General features: G+C 39.8%; 1 protein-coding gene across 2 annotated transcripts in view; it reads right to left on the bottom strand.

The window, feature by feature from the left end:
- FAM19A4 (family with sequence similarity 19 member A4, C-C motif chemokine like) overlaps positions 1 to 19,652 on the bottom strand; it is a 191,937-nt gene that overhangs the window by 95,622 nt on the left and 76,663 nt on the right. The gene's annotated exons all lie outside the window — the stretch shown is intronic.

The following is a 19,652-nucleotide window of genomic DNA, read 5'->3' as shown; positions in this document are numbered from 1 at the left end:
TCGTGTGGAAAATGATTGATAACTCTGAGAACACTAATGATAATCGGTATGGTTCTCGAACATAGGAATTGTCAAATTATGGCCCACAGGCCAAATCCAACTGGCCATTTGTTTGAATAAACAAAGTGTGACTGGGACACAAGCACACTTATTCATTTATGTATCATCTGCGGCTGCTTTCGCACTAGAGTGGCAGAGTTGAGTAGTTGCAACAGAAGCTGTAAGGCCCTCAAAGCCTAATAATTTTACTATGTGACCCCTTGAAGAAATAAAATTTACCAACTCTGACTCTAATCTCTTGCTATGCTAAATGATGTCCAAGAACAGACATCATCAGCATTACCGAGCTGGCCTGTTGGAATTGCAGAATCTGAGGGCCCTTCTCCAGACTGAATCAGAATCGACATTTTAACAAGATGCTCAGGTGTGATCCATATGATCTCAGGAAGCCCAAGAAACACTGCCATGAAGTGTGCCCATGAGGACGTAACTGATCTTGCTGTATACCAAAATGGTCAGTTTCAACCCTCCCCTTCCTTCCACTCCAGCCAATAGCTAAATTCAGAACAATGATGGTTTTCCAACTTAGTAAACATCAGAATCACATATGGAGCTTCCTAAAAATATAAACTCCTGGCACCCCGCTCCAGTGATTCTGATTCAGTGAATCAGAGGTGGGGTTCAAAGCTTCCACATTTTTAAAACAAATACCCAAGGGAAATTCAAACACAAGTGACCCTAGGATATCACTTTAGAAATACTGTTTTTAAAAAGTACACTTATATATACTCTAGCATTGGGACAAAAATTAAGAAATATTCTGCATGTTCATCATTATTAATGTTTTCCTTTTGGATATATAAAATACCAATGGGAGATTTGTCAGCAATAGTTTATAGTAATTACTTTTTTGTTTTGATTTGTATTTTTTTTAATTCAAGATCTGTTTATTATTTAATTCTTTCTAAATTTAAAAATGCAACTATATCTATGGTATACAACATGATGTTTTGAAAAACGTATACATTGTGGAATCACTAAAACATATGCATTGCCTCACGTACTTATCATTTTGTGATGAGAACACTTAAAATCTACTCTCAGCAATTTTCAAGTATACAATATATTGTTATAAACTATAGTCACTGTATGACTATAGTTAATATACTCACAACTAATGTTGTATTAGGTTGGTGCAAAAGTATTGCAGTTTTTACCATAGAAAGTAACAGCAAAAACCCCAATAACTTTTGTACCAACCTAATAAAATAGCTCTATTGAACTGATTCTTCCTGTCTAACTGAAATTTTATACGGTAATGATTCGTGGTGCCTCCATGGCTAGATGTTAACTAAGTGCACTAACTGAGCTACCAAAAATACTTTACCACAATTATTATTTTTAATGTCAAGAATACATTTTTATGTTTTCATTTCCTTATTCAAGAAATTATTGAACACCAAATGTTTTCAGGCATCATTCTAGACAGATCAAGGATTTAAGAAATGAAAAATAACCCTTGTAGAAGCCAAAATGGAGTGACCCAAGCAGCATTCTCATGCATTGGACAAGTATTTGGTGAGGACCTGCTCAACAGCCAGGCACCGTTCTAGGTTAGGGGTCAGCAGACATTTTCTGTAAAGGGCCAGATAGTAAATATTTTAGGGTTTGCAGGCCATGTATAGTTTTTGTCACATATTATTCTTTCAGGTTTTTTATCCCTTTGTTAAGCCTTCAAAAATGTAAAAATCATTCTTCATTCTCAGTTAGTACAAAGACAAACCATAGGCCAGATTAAGCCTGTGGGTCATAGTTTGCCAACCCCTATTCAGAGTGACAGGGACACAGCAGGGAATAAAACAGACAAAAGTTCCTGCCTGCCAGGTGTGGTGGCTCACACCTCTAATCCCAGCACTTTGGGAGGCCAACGCTGGTAGATCGCTTGAGCCCAGGAGTTTGAGACCAGCCTGGGCAACATGGTGGAACCCTGTCTCCACAAAAAAAGACAAAAATTAGCCAGGTATGGTGGTGCACACCTGTAGTCCCAGCTACCGGGAGGCTGAGGTGGGAGAATCACTTGAGCCTAGGAGGTGGAGGCTTCAATGAGCCGTGATTATGCCACTGCACCCCAGCCTGGGAGACAGAGTGAGATCTTGTCTCAAAAACAAACAAATAACAACAACAACAAAAAGTCCCTGCCCTTGTGTAGATTATATTCTAGCAGAGGGACACATATAATAAGCAGATAAACGCAGTAAAATGGGGAGCAATTGTGTCCTACAAAGGAAAATAGTAAGGGCATAAAATAAAATAGGAGAGAACATTTAATAGAGGGTAGCCAAGGAAGGTGACATTTAAGCAAAGACCTGAATGAAGTGAGTAAATGAGCACTCCAGTTTCAAATACAGCAAGACTTGCCCAAGTTAAATTATTATATGGGGAATAGTGTTAACACCATTTGAGCACATTAGAAATAATGTCCAAAACAACAACAACAAACAAACAAAAGTAATTCACAAAAAAAATGGCCTGCAGTCCCCCAAATATTGTAGTCAAGGCAGGTATGACCCTCTGCCTACACGATGTAAATGAAAAGATTCCAACAGGTCCTGGAAAAGTCAGCATCTTCTCAAACATCATTAACACCCAGATGCGATTCACAACCTTTTCACATTGAGAAACGTAAATCTGTCTCTTAAAAAATCATTCTAATTCCTCCTTTCCCTGACATGTGGCCTGCAGCTCTGCTTTCCAACCTCTTCTTGATCCATTAGAGGAGTTAACTTTAGATGAGTTGATCCTCACTGCAGAAGTTTGTTGCAAAGGAGGTGCTGGGTCTCTGAGGATACAGCTGAAGGGGAAAGCGTAATGAGAGCAACTTGGTAAACTGGCTAGAAATTTCTGAGGTCAGACAGAGCAGCTGCTGCAGTAGGAACAGAGGCAGTGGGCTGGGAGAAAAATGGGAGAGACCCTTGCTGGGTCTATCATGGAAATGAAGCACTAGCCACAGACAGATTTAATACACAGGCGGAAAGCTTTAGAGAGAAACGTGGCTGTTTTACGCCTTCCTCTTAACCTCTCCTGGATTCCAGGGAGAAGTTGTCTATGCCACTGTCTTTTCTCCAAAGAGATGCCTTTGTTCCCTCAGGCTAAAGTCACCAGAAAAGATGGAGATGGTGAGACTCAAGGACCCCATGGCTAATGTGGGCTATGTCAGTGGGCATTCCCTGGACAGAAATCAAGATCTTGGCACTTTTGGTTGGTTGGTTGGTTGGTTGGTTGGTTGGTTGGATGACTGAATGACTGATTGATTTATGACAGGGTCTCAAATAGTGTTGCCCAGGCTATAGTGCAGTGGTGCAAACACAGCTCACTGCAGTCCCGACTTCCTGGGTTTAAGTGATCTCCCCGCCTCAGCCCCCCATGTAGCTGGGACCCCAGACATGTGCCACCATGCCCAGTTAATTTTTGTATTTTTTGTAGAGACACATTTCACCATGCTGCCCAGGCTGGTCTCGAACTTCTGAGCTCAAGCGATCTACCTACCTCAGCCTCCCAAAGTGCAGGGACTGCAGGCACAAGCCACCATGCCAGGCCCACTTACTAGTTTTAGAGAAGTCATTTGTAAGTAGTCTCCCTGAGAAATACTTCAGAAATACAAATACGTGCCTTTAGAAGGTAAATAAAAACTCTTATGTTGTTTCCTTCAATACCCAAAGATAGAAGCTGGCTGATGACATTCACACATATAGAATATAGCCATGGAGAAAGAATAAAGCCCTGGCCCCTCCCAATGGAAAAAGTACAGTTCCACAGCTAGTTTAACAGTAAACTCTCTTCATGCATGGGGAACCCTTAGTGATTTGTCCTTCGGTGGCACCATGTCTGCCAAAGACCACACTGGGCTTACTGTGCTTGCCCATGGCTAGACTAACCAACCACTCTTGCTTCAGCTACTATTATTTCCTGTAACATGAACTAAATGGAGTTTCTTTCTAACCCTGGACTTACCCTATCTCACATTCTGCACCTCTGCTACCAATACGATAGCACTATAATCTGTGCAAAAATCTAGCATCATTAAATGGCTTCCATCTTTCCTCTACAAGGCTAAATAGAAGGTGATATTAAAGAATAAAACCCACACACATTCTCCACAAAACTTTTAATTTGCATTAAGTCCCTGTGGTTTCACAATTGGCTGGCGCTGTTCTTACCTTCTTTCCTGACAGGACAAGGCCACCTGTCCCAGAGCTAAATCACAATGTATGAGTATCACCCTACAAAATTCATGCACTGTCACCTCCACTTGATTTACTAGAGGGGTTTAAGAGGAATTTTTTTTTCTGATTTTTTTTTATTATACTTTAAGCTCTGGGATGCATGTGCAGATTTGTTACATAGGTATACACGTGCTGTGGTGGTTTGCTGCACCCGTGAACCCATCATCTACATTAGATATTTCTCCAATACTATCCCTTCCCTACCCCCCAACCCCCTGAAAGGCCCTAGTGTGTGATGTTCCCCTCCCTGTGTCCATGTGTTCTCATTGTTCAACTCCCACTTCTGAGTGAGAACATACACTGTTTGGTCTTCCTTTCCTGTGTTACTTTGCTGAGAATGATGGTTTCCAGCTTCATCCATATCCCTGCAAAGGATGTGAACTCATCCATTTTTATGGCTGCATAGTATTCCATGATGTATATGTGCCACATTTTTTTTATCCAGTCTATCATTGATGAGCATTTGGGTTGGTTCCAAGTCTTTGCTATTGTGAATAGTGCCACAAGAAACATACATGTGCATGTGTCCTTATAGTAGAATGATTTATAATCCTTTGTGTATATACACAGTAATGGGATTGCTGGGTCAAATGGTATTTCTGGTTCTAGATCCTTGAGGAATTGCCACACTGTCTTCCACAATGGTTGAACTAATTTACACTCCCACCAACAGTGTAAAAGTGTTCCATTTCTCCACATCCTCTCCAGCATCTGTTGTTTCCTGACTTTTTAATGATCACCATTCTAACTGGTAGGAGATGATATCTCATTGCGGTTTTGATTTGCATTTCTCTAATGACCAGTGATGATGAACTTTTTTGCATATGTTTGTTGGCCACATCAATGTCTTCTTTTGAGAACTGTCTGTACATAACCTTCACCCACTCTTTGATGGAGTTGTTTTATTCTTGTAAATATGTTTAAACTCTTTGTAGATTCTGGATATTAGCCCTTTGTCAGATGGATAGATTGCAAAAATTTTTCTCCCATTATGTAGGTTGCCTGTTCACTCTGATGATAGTTTCTTTTCCTGTGCAGAAGCTCTTTAGTTTAATTAGATCCCATTTGTCTATTTTGGCTTTTGTTGCCATTGCTCTTGGTGTTTCAGCCATGAAGTCTTTGTCCATGCCTATGTCCTGAATGGTATTGCCTATGTTTTCTTCTAGGGTTTTTATGGTTTTAGTTCTTACATTTAAGTCTTTAACCCATCTTGAGTTAATTTTTGTATAAGGTGTAAGGAAGGTGACCAGTTTCAGTTTTCTCCATATGGCTAGCCAGTTCTCCCAGCACCATTTATTAAATAGGAAATCCTTTTCCCATTGCTTGTTTTAGTCAGGTTTGTCAAAGATCAGATGGTTTGGCATTATTTCTGAGTCCTCTGTTCTGTTTCATTGGTCTATATATCTGTTTTGGTACCAGTACCATGCTGTTTTGGTTACTGTAGCCTTGTAGTGTAGTTTGAAGTCAGGTAGCATGATGCCTCCAGCTTTGTTCTTTTTGCTCAGGATTGTCTTGGCTATATGGGCTCTTTTTCAGTTCCATATAAAATTTAAAGTACATTTTTCTAATTCTGTGAAGAAAGTTAATGGTGGCTTGATTGGGATAGCATTGAATCTATAATTACTTTGGGCAGTATGGCCATTTTCACAATATTGATTCTTCCTATTCATGATCATGGAATGTTTTTTCATTTGTTTGTGTCCTTGCTTATTTCCTTGAGCAGTGGTTTGTAGTTCTCCAAGAAAAGGGCCTTCACGTCCCTTGTAAGTTATATTCCTAGGTATTTTATTGTCTTTGAGGCAATTGTGAATGGGAGTTCCACTCATGATTTGTCTATTATTGTATAGTAATGCTTGTAATTTTTGCACATTGATTTTGCATCCTGAGACTTTGCTGAATTATCACCTCAAGGAGATTTTGAGCTGAGACAGTGGGGATTTCTAAATAGACAATCATGTCATCTGCAAACAGAGACAATCTGACTTTCTTTCTATTTGAATACCCTTTACTTCTTTCTCTTGCCTGATTGCCCTGGCCAGAACCTCCAATACTATGTTGTATACGAGTGGTGAGAGAGGGCATCCTTGTTTTGTGCCGGTTTTCAAGAGGAATGCTTCCACATTTTGCCCATTCACTATAATATTGGCTGTGGGTTTGTCATAAATAGCTCTTATTATTTTGAGATACATTCCATCAATACCCAGTTTATTGAGAGTTTTTAGCACGAAGCGCTGTTGAATTTTATCAAAGGCTTTTTCTGTATCTATTGAGATAATCATGTGGTTTTTGTCATTGGTTCTGTGTAAGTGATGGATTATACTTATTCATTTGCATATGTTGAACCAGCCTTGCATCCCAGGGATGAAGCCAACTTGATTGTGGTGAATTAGCTTTTCGATATGCTGCTGGATTTGGTTTGCCAGTATTTTGTTGAAGATTTTTGCATTGATGTTCATCAGGGATAATGGCCTGAAATTTTCTTTTTTTGTTGTATCTCTGCCAGATTTTGGTATCAGGATGATGCTGGCCTCATAAAATGAGTTAGGGAGGAGTCCCTCTTTTTCTATTTTTTGGAATAGTTTCAGAAGGAATGGTACCAGCTCCTCTTTGTACCTCTGGTAGAATTTGGCAGTGAATCCATCAGGTCCTGGGTTTTTGGTTGGTAGGCTATTAATTCCTGCCTCAATTTCAGAACTTGTTATTGGTCTATTCAGGGATGCAACTTCTTTTTGGTTTAGTCTTGGGAGTGTGTATGTGTCCAGGAATTTATCCATTTCTTCTAGATTTTCTAGTTTATTTGTGTAGAGGTGTTTATAGTGTTCTCTGATGGTAGTTTGTATTTCTATGGGATCAGTGATGATATCCCTTTTATCATGTTTTCTTGTGTCCACTTGATTCTTCCCTCTTTTCTTATTAGTCTGGCTAGTAGTCTATTTTGTTAATCTTTTAAAAAACCAGCTCCTGGATTCATTGATTATTTGAAGGGTTTTTTGTGTCTCTATCTCCTTCAGTTCTGCTCTGATCTTAGTTATTTCTTGTCTTCTGCTAGCTTTTGAATTTGTTTGCTCTTGCTTCTCTAGTTCTTTTAATTGTGATGTTAGGTGTTGCTTTTAGATATTTCCTGCTTTCTCCTGTGGGCATTTAGTGGTATAAATTTCCCTGTAAACACTGCTTTAGCTGTGTCCCAGTGATTCCAGTGTGTTATGTCTTTGTTCTCATTGGTTTCAAATAACTTATTTATTTCTGCCCTAATTTTGTTATTTACCCAGTAGTAATTCAGGAGAAGGTTGTTCAGTTTCCACGCATGTGTGCGGTTTTGAGTGAGTTTCTTAATCCTCAGTTCTAATTTGATTGCACTGTGGTCTGATAGACTGTTTTTTATGATTTCCGTTCTTTTGCATTTACTGAGGAGTGTTTTACTTCCAATTATGTGATCGATTTTTACAATAAGTGCAATGTAGTGCTGAGAAGAATCTATATTCTGTTGATTTGGGGAAGAGAGTTCTGTAGAGGTCTACTAGATCTGCTTGGTCCAGAATTGAGTTCAAGTCCTGAATATCCTTGTTAATTTTCTGTCTCGTTCGTTAATCTAATATTGACAGTGGGGTGTTAAAGTCTCCCACTATTGTTGTGTGGGAGTCTAAGTCTCTTTGTAGGTCTCTAAGAATTTGCTTTATGTATCTGGGTGTTCCTGCAGTGGGTTCATATATACTTAGGATAGTTTGCTCTTCTTGTTGCATTGATCCCTTTACCATTATGTAATGACCTTCTTTGTCTCTTCTTATCTTTGTTGGCTTAAAGTCTGTTTTATCAGAGACCAGGATTGCAACCCCTACTCTTTTTTTGCTTTCCATTTGCTTGGTAAATATTCTTCCATCCCTTTATTTTGAGCCTATTTTGAGCCTTTGAGTCTTTACACATGAGATGGGTCTCCTGAACACAGCACACCAGTGGGTCTTGACGCTTTATCCAATTGGCCAGTCTGTGTCTTTTAATTGGGGCATTTGGCCCATTTACATTTAAGGTTAATATTGTTATGTATGAATTTGATCCTGTCATTATGATGCTAGCTGGTTATTTTGCCCATTAGTTGATGCAGTTTCTTCATAATGTCAATGGTCTTTACAATTTGGCATGTTTATGCAGTGGCTGGTACCAATTTTTCCTTTCCATGTTTAGTGCTTTCTTCAGGAGCTCTTGTAAGGCAGGCCTGGTGGTGACAAAATCTCAGCATTTGCTTGTCTGTAAAGGATTTCATTTCTCCTTTGCTTAAGAAGCTTAGTTTGGCTGGATGTGAAATTCTGGGTTGAAAATTCTTTTCTTTAAGAACGTTGAATATTGGCCCTCACTGTCTTCTGGCTTGTAGGGTTTCTGCAATTAGATCTGCTGTTAGTCTGATGGGCTTCCCTTTGTGGGTAACCCAACCTTTCTCTCTGGCTGCCCTTAACATTTTTTTCTTCATTTCAACCTTGGTGAATCTGGCAATTATGTGTCTTGGGTTGCCCTTCTTGAGGAGTATCTTTGTGGTATTCTCTATATTTCCTGAATTTGAATGTCGCCTGTCTTGCTAGGTTGGGCAAGTTCTCCTGGATAATATCCTGAAGAGTGTTTTCCAACTTGGTTCCATTCTTCCTGTCACTTTCAGGCACACCAATCAAATGTAGGTTTGGTCTTTTCACATAGTCCAAGATTTCTTGGAGGCTTTGTTCATTCCTTTTCATTCTTTTGTCTCTAATCTTGTCTTCACCCTCTATTTCATTAAGTTGATCTTCAATCTCTGATATCCTTTCTTCTACTTGATTGATTCAGCTATTGATACTTGTGTATGTATGCTTCAAGAAGTTCTTGTGCTGTGTTTTTCAGCTCCATCAGGTCATTTATGTTCTTCTCTAAACTGGTTATTCTACTTAGCAATTCCTCTAGCCTTTTTTCAAGGTTCTTAGCTTCCTTGCATTGGGTTAAAACATTCTCCTTTAGCTCAGAGGAGTTTGTTATTACCCACCTTCTGAAGCCTACTTCTGTCCATTTGTCAAACTTATTCTCCATCTAGTTTTGTTCTCTTTCTGGTGAGGAGTTGTGATCCTTTGGAGGAGAAGAGGCGTTCTGGTTTTTGGAATTTTCAGCCTTTTTGCACTGGTTTTTCCTCATCTTCGTGGATTTATCTACCTTTGGTCTTTGATGTTTGTGACCTTTGGATGGGCTTTCTGTGTGGATGTCCTTTCTGTTGATGTTGATGCTATTGCTTTCTGTTTGTTAGTTTTCCTTCTAACAGTCAGGCCCCTCTGCTGTAGGTCTGCTGGAGTTTGCTGGAGGTCCACTCTAGACCCTGTTTGCCTGGGTATCACCAGTGGAGGCTGCAGAACAGCAAAGATTGCTGCCTGTTCCTTCCTCTGAAAGTTTCATCCCAGATGGGCACTCGCCAGATGCCAGCCAGAGCTCTCCTACATGAGGTGTCTGTCGACCCCTGCTAGGAGGTGTCTCCAGTCAGGAGGCATGGGGGTCAGGGACCCACTTGAAGAGGCAGTCTGTCCCTTAGTAGAGCTCAAGTGCTATGCTGGTAGATCCGCTGCTCTCTTCAGAGCCAGCAGGCAGGAACATTCAAGTCTGCTGAAGCTGTACCCATAGCCACCCCTTCCCCCAGGTGATCTGTCCCAGGAAGATGGGAGTTTTATCTACAAGCCCCTGACTGGGGCTGCTGCCTTTTTTTCAGAGATGCCTGCCCAGAGAGGAGGAATCTAGAGAGGCAGTCTGGTTACAGTGGCTTTGCTGAGCTGTGGTGGGCTCTGCCCAGTTCAAACATCCAGGCCGCTTTGTTTACACCGGGAGGGGAAAACTGCCTACTCAAGCCTTAGTAATGGCAGATGCCCCTCCTGCCACCAAGCTTGAGCATCCCAGATCAACTTCACACTGCTGTGCTGACAGTGAGAATTTCAAGCCAGTGGATCTTAGCTTGCTGGGCTCCGTTGGGGTGGGATCTGCTGAGCTAGACCACTTGGTGCCCTGGCTTTAGCCCCCGTTCCAGGGGAGTGAATGGTTCTCTCTCACTGATGTTCCAGGTGCCACTAGGATATGGAAAAAAAAACTCCTGCAGTTAGCTCGGTGTCTACCCAAAGGGCTGCCCAGTTTTGTGCTTAAAACCCAGGGCCCTGGTGGTGTAGGCACCTGAGGGAATCTCCTGGTCTGCAGGTTGTGAAGACCATGGGAAAAGCACAGTATCTGGGCCAGAGTGCACTGTCCAACACGAAATTTTTTTAAAGGCCGCCAGTTCCAAATTAGCAGATTTGAACACAGTAAGGTGTGAAACCACTTGGACGTAAAATCCACGGAAATTTCTCAGGTGTATAGCATGTTTTAGAAACATTTACCACCCTTATGGGCAATCCCTGCTTTGAACATGCCCTCCAAAGGTTAAGTGAAATAAATCCATGCAGAATTCATTCATCAAACCTTTTAAAATTTCTACTTTGCATCAAGACCTAATGCTAGGAACAGCTGTCGAAAAGATAAATGTTACTGCTGCTAACAGCTATCACTTTTGTAGCATTTACTATATCTACTTTACATACAATAATGCATTTAACACTCATAACTGTACTAAAAGGTAGATGCTATTATTATCTTCATTTTATAGTTGAGGAGTTTCCACAGCTATTAAACAGCAGAACCAAGCTTGGAACATAAAGTCTGGCTCCAGTGCCTGTAACATTAACTGTCACACTATTACCACCTGGCAACACCTGTGAGAATCTGTCTTCTCCATACTTAAGTAGAACACCCATGAAATTAACCTGTCCAGCATTTCCTTATGTCCTATCTCACACATGGCTCTAAGGCTAGGCATGGGATGAGAGACAATGAATCGGAGTGTCTTCCCTGCTCTCAGATAGCTATGTATCAACAAATAAAAAATGATGGTCTTGCTTTTATTTTTTAGTTCTTTAGACACAAGATATAACTGGAGTTTCCTGTGACTTATATGCCTTTTTCCCCAGGAAGGAGGTATCTTAAATCGATACCGTAAAAACTTTCAGCAGCCTTTTCAATGTACTTTACAGCCTTTCCATGGACCATGGTAAATCAGCTCACCTTGGTGGCAATGATACCATGCATTTGGATTAAAGGTATAAATGGACAAGCATATTCAATATCATTACCTTCTTCCCAGTAGTCTCATGCCCTTTTAACATTTCCCATGTCCAGTACCAGTGGCTCAGACAGTATTTCTATTGCCAACACCAGAGGAATAGAAATCTGTCCTGCACCACTCCCTAAACCAAAATAAACTCCCTAGCCCCTCTGCCATGTCCTCCGGCATGACCATCTTGGGGTGGGAACATGCACAGCTTGTGGTGCATTCAAAGTGACAGGCTGTCTCCTTTCCACCTCATTAGCTCACCCAATAAAAATCAACTTGATTCCTTGGAATGCTTCACCAAGTAGAATGCTAACTTAAAAGAAAAAAAAATGTACCTAGCGAGAAAAATAAACACACTTCTCCGAAATTTCTCCCTAAAATAAATAGATTTCCTACACCTAGCATAAGCTATCCTTCTAGAATGGAATAAAAAAAATTCTTGCTGATAAAAATATAATGATAAATACATAGTTTTCTATGATACATTTTTCTTTGGCTCTTCCAGCAGTAAGATCCTTGCCTAATAACACATATTTCCTACTTCTCAGATTTCTTAAACTCTTTTTGTCCAGTAGATTGATGTAAAAGGTGGTAATTCATTGTGCCATATTCAAGATCGACACAAATGCTTCTATGCTTCTCGGATGAAGACATGAGGTCTTATAGCCCCTTCCTTTGAATCTGAATGGGCTCTGTGAATGGTTTAATAGAATATGGCAGAAATGACGCTGTGCCCATTTACCGCCCAGGCTTCGTGAGATAACAGCTTCCACTTCTTGGCTCTGGAACGCTTGTTCTTGAATCTTGAGCCACTAATAAGAAGTACAGTCACCCTGCTAGAAAGACTCTGCGAGAGACCCTGAGACCACACAGATCAGCAGAGGCACCCAGCTGAGCCCAACATTCCAGCTGTCCTTGACAAAGTAGCAGAAATATGAGTAAAGCCATCTTGGACCCTTCGGACTAGCCCAGGTGTCAGTTGACTATCACCAAGCAACCCAGTCCCTGTGGAGAACCACCACCTAACCAGGTCTGCTAGAATTCCCAATCTATAATCATGACATATAATACAACATTAAGTCATGAAGTTTTGGAGTGGTTGCTTACACAGTAATGAAACACTGAACACCAGCCCTTTCACAAAACCCCAGCCTTCATTCACATTGTATCTTACTCAGTTTCTTCTCTCACAAAGGATCCATTACTCAACAGTTAATTCAAGTTCGACAGCCTTCAACAGCCCCATTCTTCAGTCTTCCAAATGATTTTTTTCTTGCAGTTTTATTGAGGTACAATTGACAAGTAAAACTGTATAAACTTGAGATGTACCACACAATGATTTGATAAAGGTACATGTTGAGAAATGATTATCACAATCAGGGTTTTTGGCTTGCCAGTTTCCATTTACCATTAAGTTGCAAAATTGCCTCTTTCACCATGAAACAACCAGAATCTATACCCTTCTCTTCTTCAAATTCTATCTGACTCACAAAGCGCTCTTAAACCTTCAAATAAATGCAACTCATTTATACTAAACACTCAGGGGTAGGTATTGTACAACAGTAATATTGCCTAAGAGAGGGAATTGAGGACTCCAGGCACTGTTTCAGTTGCTCATTTCTTTTCATTTATTCAACAATAACTACCGAGCATTCACAATGTACCCATCACTGCTCTCAGGACAAGGGACATGGCGAGTAAATAAAATATAGCCCCTATCCCCATGGAGTATATGTCTTAGTGAGGGATCAAACAGATGATAAGTAAAATAAAAACATGAAAAAATCAAATTATGGTATTTCTGGTTCTAGATCTTAGAGGAGTCACAATACTGTCTTCCACAATGGTTGAACTAATTTACACTCCCACCAACAGTGTAAAAGCATTCCTATATCTCTGCAACCTCACCAACATCGGTTTCTTGACTTTTTAATAATTGCCATTCTGACTGGTGTGAGATATTATCTCATTGCAGTTTTGATTTGCACTTCTCTAATGATCAGTGATGTCAAGGCTTTTTTCATGTTTGTTAGCTGCATTAATGTCTTCTTTTCAGAAGTGTTCATGTCCTTTGCCCATTTTTAATGGGTTTTTTTTCCCTTGTATATTTATTTAAATTCTTTGTAGATTCTGGGTATAAGACCTTTGTCAGATGGACAGATTGCAGAAAAATTTCTCCCACTCTGTAGGTTGCCTGTTCACTCTGATGATAGTTTCTTTTTCTGTGCAGGAGCACTTTAGTTTAAATAGATCCCATGTGTCAATTTTTGCTTTTGTTGCAATTGCTTTTGGCAATTTTGTCACGAAATCTTTGCCCATGCCTATGTACTGAATGGTATTGTGTAGACTGGGTATATGCCCAAGGGATTATAAATTATTCTATTACAAAGATAGATGTGCCCATATGTTCTCTGCAGCACTATTCACAATAGCAAAAACATGGAATCAACCCAAATCATCCAATCAATGATAGACTGGATAAAGAAAATGTGGTATATATGCACCATGGAATACTATACAGCCATAAAAAGGAATGAGATTATGTCCTTTACAGGGACATGGATGGAGCTGGAAGCCATTATCCTCAGCAAACTAATGCAGGAACAGAAAAGCAAACACATGTTCTCACTTAGAAGTGGGAGCTAAACAATAAAATTACATGGACATAGGGAGGGGAACAACACACACTAGAACCTGTTGGGGGGTGCAGTGTAGGGAGGGAGAACATTAGGAAAAATAGCTAATGCATGCTGGTCTTAATACCTAGGTAATGGGTTGACAGGTGCAGCACCCACCGTGGCACACATTTATCTATGCCTGCACCTGTACCCCAGAACTTAAAAATAATAAACATAAATTCAAATTATGCCACTATAAAGGACAGAGCATGGTGATCATAGAAACTGGGTGAAAAGAGAGAGACATTTTAGCCAGGAAAGGCCTTCCTAAGGAAAATGAAGTTTTTACTTGCTAGGCAAATATTATCATCTCAAATCTATCAATATGCATACTCTCCCAGCCATAGATTGCACAACCTGCCGTTACCTGGTAGCTAATAGGATTAGAAACTGGGATTTCATTGACAAATGGGATCTAATTAAACTAAAGAGCTTCTGCACAGTAAAAGAAACTACCATCAGAGTGAACAGGCAACCTACAGAATGGGAGACAATTTTTGCAATCTACTCATCTGACAAAGGGCTAATATCCAGAACCTANAGGGGGGAGGTGGGAGGGATTGCATTGGGAGTTATACCTGATGTAAATGACAAGTTGATGGGTGCTGACGAGTTGATGGGTGCAGCATGCCAACATGGCACAAGTATACATATGTAACAAACCTGCAAGTTATCCACATGTACCCTAGAACTTCAAGTATAATAAATTAAAAAAAAAAAGAAACTGGGATTTCAAAACTCATTGAAAGGTTATAATAGGTGGGAAAGAATCAAAGGAAGATAAGACCAGAGGAGGAAATAAAATGGGATAGAGATCAATGAGGCTGTACCCTGGGATGGTGGTACCAGAAATGTAGGGAAACAAACTGTGGAGACAATATTGAGATCAGATCTATAGGACAATGGTGAGCAACGGTTAGCATGCCTCAGATGACCAGAAGAGCTCCTTAAAAGTCAGATTCCTGGGCTCCCACCAAGAGACTCTGACTCTATCTGTCTGGGTGGGAGCCCAGGAATATGTGTTTTAACAGCTCCCCAGTGATTCTGATGCAAGTGGCCAAAGACTACGCTTTAAGAGTCCCTACCTGAAGTCTTAACAACTGATAGGTGAGGAGGATGAGAAGAAATGCAGAATCCACATTGACTCTCGCATTTCAAGACTGAGGGAGGCCAATACAGAAAGGAGATCTCTAGGAGCAAAGTTTGGAGAGAGAGGACTCTTTTGTGCCATATAATGCTAGGAGGGACCATGCATCTAAAGGAGGAATGACTGGCAGAATTAATGAGTTTGGAGGATAAACTGAGCCCAGGACTTTCTTCTCCCTCTTTGGGGCTTGCATTCCCAGAGCATACTTATATTTGGTCAGTTCTGAGCCAACTGGGGCCTATTCCGGTGTGGAGGCCTGTGGCTGCCTAGCTCTGCCAGCAACTGGGTATACAAGTCCATCAGATTCCAGAGAGAAGCATTAGCAAGCCTCCTTGGCTGCAAACCTAAAGGCAGCCTGTTTCACCAGTGCCTAACGCGATATACTCGCCTCCAACTGCCTGACTCCATGGCTGTCTCAACCAGCTCAGGGGATGGAGAAGCCAGGGTACGGGGTATAATTTACCAGGCCTCCCAAAACCCCAGTTAAATGTTTTGAGTTGAATTGGCCAAGTTTAGTGTCAGCATAAAAGTCAATACACACCCATGATCAATTTCTTTTCCAATTTACTAGCCTTAAATCCTTAGTCATTGAAATTCACTAACAAAGTTCCCAAACATTATGATGTTACCCTTACCTTAGCATTGTCACCTACTAAAAATAAAATAAAACATAAATAAAGCAAACCAATGAGACTGAGACCCTGGGATCCTGTGAGCACTGGAAAAAGAAAAAAATAAAAAGAAAACTTACCTCATCTACCTCATCTCGTATTCAAGATAGGACTAGTTAATCCTTTTGGATCTAAAATCCTGCATGTTTCCCAATAGTGTTCTGAAATAATTCCTCCTTAATAAACTCTTCTCCCTTCTCATGAAAACTGAGTGTTCTTAAACAAGAAATGGAAAGGTTCAATTGTGATTCACTTGAATCATTTGCAAGAACACAGTAATAAAGTACAAAGCAATGATTCCTGAATAAGTAAATTATACTTTATGATGTCAGACAGATATAAACTTAGAGTGTCACAATGTTTATATCTTCATTAGCTTTAATTACTATTATTATCTACTATAGAGTTAAGGAAAAAACTTTTTTTTCTCTGCTAGTATTCTAAAAATAAATCTTCAAGTGTTAATAGACATGAGTCAGTTGTGCTTTGAATATGGGAAAGTGTGACTCCGTAATATCTATCTTCCTTCTCTTACCTTCAAATCTATTTTAAGTAATATTTTAAATGCATGGTTTATCACTTATGATTAATTTTCCCTGAGATGCCTACCTTTCCTCCTCTCTGCCTACTGGAAGATGTTTGTTCTTAAAACCCAGGCAAGCCCCATATCTCTTTTGAAGAGGGTCTGCGAAGGAGGAGAGGATGGGTCTCTACCTTCCCTGGGTCACTCCCTTTGCTAATTCCTATCCTGCTTCTCATGTATACAACACAGTTAGCACCCATCTACATTTTCCTCCAGTGTCTTACCATCCTTTTTCCACAATATGCCCCCTTTATTAATTATTCATTTCAATGTAATAAATATTTATTGATTGTCTGCTAGAGGCAAAGAAAGGCACAACAAGGTAGCCAAGGGCAGGGGAAAAGGCCCCAAGTTGGAGGCATTCTGGATCCTCCACTTACTATGTGTGTGACTTTCAGCTAGCTGTTCAACTGCTGTGTCTCAGTTTCCTTGTCTCTGCACACAGAGATAATAGCAAGACCCACCTCAAAGGCTTTTTAAATAAACCAATACTTGCAAAGCACTTGTAACAGGGTCTACAGTATAGCAAGCTTCAATCAACATCAGCTGTTATTGTTATTATTATTGCTAGGCACATTCCTGGGCTCCAAGCATACAGAAATAAACAGGGCATGATGCCTGTCATATTTTTGAACTCATTCACTGATTTAGCAAATATTTACTGAGCATCTATTATGTATGAGGCACCATGGAATATAATTAGGAAAATCCTCTTTCAATGAGAAACTAACAAATGAAAACATAATTATTTTCACTGGAAAAATAAAACATAATAGGATGTCATACAATTATGATTTATATCAAGAAGTATAAAGCATGAGTATGGGAGAGTGACTTGGTGGAAGAGGAGACACCTGAAGAGATGACATTTACCTTTAAGCTAAGCTCTCAATGGAACGGAAGAATGACCATAAAAGAGGGCTCCAGGCAGAGGGAACACAGGCCTGAGATGAGAATGTTCTCTGAGGAACAGCAAGAAGGCTAGTGTGGCTGAAACAAGGTGATCAAGAAGAGAATGGCAGATGACATCAGGGATAAAGCCAGAACTCAAGCTGCACAGGGCCTTAGAGGTCATGGAAATGACTACAGAATTTATTCTAAGGACTATGGGAGCCACTAGAGGATTGCAAGCAGGGGAGGTGACATGATCAGCTATGTGGAGAATGTTCTAGATTCATATACATTTTCACTAATGGGCAAAAGCCCGTGTGTTCACAGCTGCTCTTGTGAGTTCTCTGAGCTCCTTTTTGGGTAGGCACCAAGTCTTAAGAGTCTTGAAATGTCATACAGTTCCACAGAATAAAGAACAAACATATGGTTAAAGCCTTACAAATTGGATGAGTGGCCTTAGCGTCTTACTTGACTTGGTTTTGTTTTTGTTATATTTTTTTAATTGTCAAGTACCCTCTAATACATTCTTCTCTCTGGTTGTATATTTTATTAGTTTTTTTTTTATTTGTTTGTTTCTTTACCTAACCAATTTGAAAAGACAGTTGAACAGTAATTCTACCTTCACAGAAGTGTGCTTTCCAACAACCTTAGGCTTCTGGAAAATAGACTTGAAAAACAGAAAAAGAAACATTTTACTGAGCTCTCCAAAAATCAATCACAACTTCCCAACACAAAGCCTCTATATTTTACTTGTGTCTGTCTGGATACCAGCAGTTAACTCTTAGTTAACGTATAATTCTAACACCCCTGGTTCCAAACCCACAGCAGAGTAAAAATCATAATAGGGGCCAGTGGAACTCTTAGGAGCCAGAACAATGACCACGATAAATAACAAATGACTATATGAAAGCTAAGTAAGAAATAAAAAATGTAAGTCACAACAGAACTATGCTGGCTTATACAACTCAACTGAAAACTAAATGTTTCTAAAGTAACCAACACCAAAGAGTTCAATTATGTTCTCTATCTTCTAATTTACAAAAAAGAAAAAATATAATCTAGATTATTTCTATGCAAAATGGTTATAATCAGCAAAGTTTTGGTATGCAATAAGAACAGCTTGATTTATTCATGTACTTTATACAAAATGGGAAGACAATTTGGTTTCAATAATGAAGCCCAACAAATTGCTAACATAGAACATATGTCAGGGAGTCAACTTTTTATTTAATTCCACAACTGTTATAAGAATGTACTTTCAAACATTCTGTATAATAGTAAAAATTTAGCAAACCCAAAATGCCCATCAAGAGAATAAGGGTTAAACGCACTACAGGACACATATACTATGGAAAAACAGCCACTGCTGAAAAGAATGAAACTGATAAACATGTACTGACATAGCATTTGATCCCTAAGACAAATTGATAATTAAGGGACAAAAAGTTGTAGAACAATACCTAGAGTAGATGTCATGTATCTTAAAAGACAGAGAGACTTCTATACATATATATACATGTATATAAATCCACTGAAAACGACTGAGTAAACAGATACAGGTAAATGCCAACCCAACACCCCTTCTCCCCATCTTCCCTGCAAGCAGAAACATGATTCGTTCCAAAGTGGTCAAGTAACCCTGTTCTGACCAATGAATGCCATCATCTGTCACTGGGCATGGCTCCCCGAAAGCTACCATTCTCCTGACAGAAAGGGCTAAGCTTACTGCCATGTACCTGTTTTCCTTTGCCCTTTCCTGTCTTTCTTCCCGGAATGCAGACACGATATTTAAAACTAGAGAGCTGCCTTCCTACCACAAGAACAAAAGTCCCAAACTAAGATGGTGAGGCAGAAAAGAAGACTGTGTTTGGATCCTTAATATTTGTATCAGTTCTGGACTACCTGTCCAGAACTGACACAACTACCCTCCCCCAGACTCCTTGGTGTAAGGAAAAAACATGCTGATTTGGTTAAGCTACTCAGTTGGTTCCATGCAGATGAACACAATCCTAACTGATTAACAATCCAAACAGAGTAGTGGTTACCCCTAAGGAGAAAACCAGGTAAGAGCATGGCGGGAGAGGAAGATTGAGAGGTCTAAGGCAGCTTTATCTACTTTCTAAAATGTTTTAAAATAAGAATGCTTTATTATTTGTGTCATTTTTAAATCAATAAAATAGGCGTGCTCTTCTGAAATTCCATGTCTAAATGGCACAAAAGTGTAAGAAATGCACCATAGTTGCCTTATACAACATTACTCTCCA

This window comes from Theropithecus gelada, chromosome 2 (assembly GCF_003255815.1).
Source record: "Theropithecus gelada isolate Dixy chromosome 2, Tgel_1.0, whole genome shotgun sequence".
In the NCBI taxonomy this organism is placed as follows: Eukaryota; Metazoa; Chordata; class Mammalia; order Primates; family Cercopithecidae; genus Theropithecus; species Theropithecus gelada.
Note: the sequence above shows the minus strand (reverse complement) of the source record. Positions and strands in the feature narration are given on the sequence as shown.